At 54.3% G+C, this 5,896-nt stretch overlaps 1 pseudogene; it reads left to right on the top strand.

Moving 5' to 3' along the window:
* Window positions 1-989: 989 nt before the first annotated feature.
* Window positions 990-3,159, top strand: LOC144251065 (neuronal acetylcholine receptor subunit alpha-2-like; annotated as a pseudogene).
* The last annotated feature ends 2,737 nt before the right edge of the window (window positions 3,160-5,896 follow it).

Raw genomic sequence — 5,896 nt, 5'->3', positions numbered from 1 at the left:
TTGCCTGATGTATCTGTTACTCTCTTTCAAAATTCCTGTTTCCAGCCAGTCTGCCTCTCTACCCTGGAACTACTCCATGGGAAACTCCCTTGTATTCTGATGCCCTGGACTTTAGGACAGACCGTAGGAAGCTAAGGGGGAGTTGAAAAATTCCCATCTGACTGGTCACCATTATTCCAGTGTCCCCATAGTCCTTGTGGGTCTTTGGATTCTCATTCCCACGAAGTCCCCAACCTCATCTACCACAGTCACTATGATGCCCACCTGGTGGCCCCAGTGAGCACTGTTAAGGTTTTCCTTGGCCCCAGCTATTTCTTGTTCCTGCAGGGCCCTCTGCTGTGGTGCTCCCTACCCTCCCTTGGCTGAGTCCTCACTGAGCACTCCAGCCAGCCTCCTGTTGGTGCCAAGCTGCCTCCGAGGGGGGCCCTAGTGTTTAAGGTTAGATGCATGGACTCCAGGAAGTTTCCTCACTAGCCAAAATCTTAGGTTTCTTGAGCAAAGAACTAAAGATCCAAGTGGAAAAGTCATGATCTTCTACCTAAGAGGCTGCTTGCTCACTGTGTGCTAGGAAAGTATAGTTCAAAATTATCACTCTTAAATATTAAAGGAATAAAACACACAATGGAACTGCATACACCCTGTGACCTCAAATATGCAAAACCATCAGAAACATTGTCTGCCTGACAGTAGAATAGACATGTATAATATCACAATGTTAATAGTGGGTATTTTAAAAATTCTTGGTACTTTCCAGTGTTCTTCAAAACTCCACCTTTTGCAATTAAAACAATGTTATATGAAAAGAAAACTCAAGTATATTCATCTTCTGGGGAAATTTTATACCCTTGCTAAAGATGGGACACTTGGCCAGCTGAGAACTGCCTTGTTCAGGTTGCTCTCTGCAGCAGTCTGGGTGGGTCAGGTGGGTGTGCAGAGCCCCCAGCTGGTCTTCTCTCTGCAGTGCAGATGGGGAGTTTGCGGTGACCCACATGACCAAAGTGCACCTCTTCTCCATGGGCACTGTGCACTGGGTGCCCCCCCCCCATTTACAAGAGCTCTTGCAGCATCGACGTCACCTTCTTCCCCTTCCATCAGCAGAATTGTAAGATGAAGTCTGGCTCCTGGACCTATGACAAGGCCAAGATCGACCTGGAACTGATGGAGCAGACAGTGGACCTGAAGGACTACTGGGAGAGTGGCGAGTGGGCCATCATCAATGCCACGGGACCTACAACAGCAAGAAGTATGACTGCTGCGCCGAGATCTACCCTGACGTCACCTATGCCTTTGTCATCCGCCGGCTGCCGCTCTTCTACACCATCAACCTCATCATCCCATGCTTGCTCATCTCCTGCATCACCGTGCTGGTCTTCTACCTGCCCTCCGACTGCGGCGAGAAGGTCACGCTGTCCATCTCTGTGCTGCTCTCGCTGACCATCTTCCTGCTGCTCATCACTGAGATCATCCCATCCTTCTCGCTGGTCATCCCGCTCATCGGAGAGTACCTGCTCTTCACCATGATCTTGGTCACCCTCTCCATCGTCATCACCGTCTTCGTGCTCAACGTGCACCACCGCTCCTCCAGCACCCACAGCTTGCCCCGCTGGGTGCTGGTGGCCCTGCTGGGACGTGTGCCCGGGTGGCTGCCAATGAACCAGCCTCCTTTGGAGCCACACGACTCCCCAGGCCTGAAACTCGGCCCATCTTGTTATTGGTTGGAGACCAACATGAATGCAGAGGAGAGAGAGGAGGCAGAGGAGGAGGAGGAAAAAGACAGATGGGTGTGTGCAGGCCTCCCAGCCCCCTCCATGGGTATCAACTATGGCCACAGACGCCTGCACCCACAGGCCTCAGGGCCCAGAGCCGAGGCTCCCTCTGGGGAGCCTGAGATCTTGCTGTCGCCTTGCTGTCGCCTTGCTGTCGCCTTGCATACAGAAAACCCTGGAAGGTGTGAACTATATTTCCGACCACCTGCGGTCTGAGGATGCCGACTCTTCCTGAGTGAGATCTGGGTGAGGGCCTCCCCTGGGTGACCCTACCAGCTTACCAGGGAACCCTCCCACATCAAGGTGGTAGCTAGACCAAGCTGGTCCCCTCCCTGAGGGCTGGCCTCACTCATTCATGGCTCCAAAGAGTCTGGAATCAATTGTGAGAGAACATTTAGCTGGCTCTTGGGACACTTGATGGCAGTAGGTCAAGAATGTCCCTGCTCATCCTAACTGGGAGACAGCGAGCAGAGAAGGGCATGCTTAGATGTGGACTCTGCAGTGCCATGCTTATGCCACTACCTACAGGAGTTGGCAGTGACGGAAGGTGGAGGGGGGCATTAGGAGAGCCTGGTGGCCTAGCCACCTCTGGCAGTGGCCTTCCTCTTTTATGCTAGATGGTCCCCTCTCCTCTTTGCTCATGAGGCCCTCTGTGAAGCTCATGAGTCAACCACAAACCCTGCAGATTCTTGGTTGTACGAGGCTGGGCCTCTCTGCAGCCTCTGCCTTATCTAGCGCTCAGCATCAGCATTCTCTTATCAACTTAGGGAAGGGTGAAAGGCTGGAAAGGATCACTGGATAGCCTTGATGAGTGAATGAGAAAATTAATCGTTAATTTGGGAGCAGCTAGGCATCCATCCCTGGCATGGGCTGGGAGTCCAAGCTGCACAAAGCCCACCCACCCCCTAACCTGCCCTGAGTCACACCTACCCCACCCACTACCTTCTCTGCACTGAAATCACTGCAGCCACTGGGAGTCCATCTCCTTAGATGGTTCCAGCACCTCTCTGTGTCCCTCTAGTCCCTTTGCCTGGAACCTGCTGAGCCCCGGCAGTGTGGACGGTAAGATAGGTGGGACACAGGAGAGGGTGGTATGGGGCTTGGGCCAGCTCTGTTTCTCCCTCCACCCCATCTCTGCACCTGTGCCAGTTTTAGCTTCCCCATTAGGTCTCAGGGGGCAGTTGTGGTTGTCCCTACAGGGTCTAAGCATGAGAGGAACACTTCTTGAGGCCTGGCCTCTGTCACTGTGAGCCTATTTCTCCTGAAGGTGAGAGAAGACTGGAAGTGTGTTGCCATGGTCATCGACAGGATCTTCCTCCGGCTCTTTATCATTGTCCGCTTCCTGGGAACCCTGGGGCTCCTTCTGCCTCCATTCCTGGCTGGAATGATCTGATGTCATGTCCCTTATGTTGGCTCCAAGGCAGTCCTACCAGCCAGCAATGACCACCGTTAACTGCAGCTGCCTCTAGAGTGCCCTCTGGGGCCAGCGCCATCTGCCTGTGATGCTTCTGGGGAGAGCACCAGCTCTGAAGGTCTTCCTGGAGCACTCACTGTGATGCTACTGCACCTAGTACTGGGAATCTACTGGACAGAAAGCCCAGTTTAGGAAGCAGAGGAGCTAGAAAAGGAGGAGGACCCTGCCCTGCAGAGGGGTGGGACTAGCACAAGGAGAAACAATATGGCCTTGAGGGAGGGGCACATGGGAGAAGGGGAGGCTGCCTCAGGGGTGGAGGGTCTATGAGCAATGGTCTAGATTTAAGAATGAGCCCAAAGTTCCTAGGGGAACCCCCAGGCCAGAGTTGGGGAGGCTGGTAGTGCAGGTTGGGCTCTTTAAACCAGGCTGAGAAGTAGTTCAGTGTGAGTTTGCAGGTCTTGGAGGTGTGTGGTGTAGTAGCCGAGGAACAAGGGACTTTACAGAAGGAGCAGGGAGCAAGTGTGGGGGCGCCAGTGGAACGAGGCCTTTCCCTCCATCCAAAGCACCTTCAGCACCCCCTGGGCTTCCCTGAGGCATCATGCCTCCCTCTTCCTTGTAAAGAGGTAGCCAGAACTGAGAGCTGCTGCTGTGGGTGCCGTGTGCCCATGAACCTGCAGTGAACAAACCGGGAAGACCATCCCTAGCTGTTCTTCCACAGTGCCCTGATCCCTGTAGTCTGCGGTCAGCACACCTCTCTAGAGTTGGGGATCTCTGCTTCAAGCTCCTTCAGTTTTGAACTCCTCCCAGCCAGGGACCCTTTAGTTTCTCCTCTCCCTAGGACCTAGCACAGCACAGGTTGAGGGGCACCGGCACTCTATGTTGTGTGTGGTGGAGGGGAAACACTGAACATTTTGGGCTCCATGCCTGCTGGGTGATGCCAGTGCCCTTGGGGTGTCCCTCCAGCCTGCCGTTCCTGTCCTCCCCAGAGCCACACCATGTCTGACCTGCTCTGGGCCATTCTGTGCAGCTTGTTCTTGCTCTGAGGAATGCGGAGCCTGGTGGGTCGAGCCTCTCCTGAGCTCTGTCCAGCCCCTGAGGGCAGGACCTCAGTAGCCACCAGAAGTGTACACCAGGCTGTCCAGACAGTGTGGATCCCCAGGCAGGAAGCAGAGTAGGGCAAACTGCTGACTCCCCTCCATCTTGGGGTCCTGTCCTTCTGAACCTCCTCCTCCTCAGCACACAACACTCCTTCACACATCTGGAAAGACCTACCTACCTGTGACCCTGGCCCAGGCCTTACTCCTCAGTTCTCTCCTGAGACCCCCCCCCCACTCCATGCCCTCTGGCCTCATTACTCCTCATTCTGTAGCCTCCACCCCCAACCCCCTGTCTCTCTGCCTAACTGAGGCTCCCAGAGTTGATCTCCTGCTGCAGGGACAGCATGGAGATCTGTGTTGTTCAAGTTTCCTGTCCATCCAACTTGCATGTGAGTAAAGTGGTTAAATAAAGCCAAGTCTGCTGCTCCTTCAGCTGTGTGACCCCCCACAGATCACCAGAGCCCAAGTGGTCTAGGTGCAGCTGAAAGAGATGCCACATGGATGAAACTGCCCTGGGTCCCTCCTGGAAAGCAGCCCCTGAGTCAGGTACCCTACTGTGCAGTTGGGACAAAGGGCTGGAGCACACCTGTCCCACTGCCAGGTGCTTTCCTTGGCCACGGCCCAGCGTCAATCAGCCCTTCATCTGCACCCAAAAGAACGCCATCCATCTCTTGCCTGGCTGTGGTTCATGGCCAGCCACCTCCCACAAAGGGCACATCAAGCCAACACCACAGTCCAACAAACCACAAAGCAAATGGTATGAGTTTAATTCAACCACAAATCTGATAGAAAGAAGGTAAAAGAAGGCTCAACACAAACACTTGAGAAAGGAAGGGATCAGATGAGAAAAGGGGGTGGGGGGAGAAGAGGAGCAGTAAGAAAAGGCAGGGAAGGTAAAGGAAGAAAGAGAGGAGGTTGACAGGGAGAGAGCAGATTGTGGTCCAAAGTCCAGTCCTGGCCACTGTCTCTCTGCTCCTTCCCCTGATACTTGGTGTGATAACAGCACAGTGTCCTGTGCCAGAATTCCCAATCAGTTTGTTCCTGGACTGTGTCCCAGATTCCCCATCAGGAGGGAACCCAGCTGTCAGTCCAGACCAAACTCACATTAAATAAATTTGAATATACACTGTACAAGAAAGTCAGCCCATCCCCCAACTTACAAGCCTCCTGACCCCCCCCCCCCCCAAATAAATCCCTTCTCTGGCCCCTCTGTGCATCAGGGGATCCCCGAGGGCTGAAGAGGAAGGAGAAGAAATAGCTTGGCTCCCATATGGGCCTACCATGTCCATGCATAAGCCATTTTGGCTGCTAGGGACACTACTGTGACCCCAATGAGGCTCCAGCACCCAGGTTGGGGTGGGAGGGGTAGCTGGCAGCGACAGTGACCTCTGAACCATATGTGTCACACCCACCCTGCATCCATATCCAGAGTCCCCTCCATCCAGCAGCAGCCTGAACAACACAGTCTGGGGTGGGGTGGGGAGGGGGTCCTGCAAAGTGGTGAGGGAAGGACCCCTCCCCCAGGCCTTCCCTGAGAAGACCATGTGACCAAAGGCAAGGCAGGGGAGGTGCATGATGGGTGGGGGTGGAAGACACAGGCGGGTGGCCCCTATGCTAGG

The sequence above is a fragment of the Urocitellus parryii genome, chromosome Y (genome assembly GCF_045843805.1).
Source record: "Urocitellus parryii isolate mUroPar1 chromosome Y, mUroPar1.hap1, whole genome shotgun sequence".
NCBI classification, from domain to species: domain Eukaryota; kingdom Metazoa; phylum Chordata; class Mammalia; order Rodentia; family Sciuridae; genus Urocitellus; species Urocitellus parryii.
This window is presented reverse-complemented; position numbering and strand designations above follow the sequence as displayed.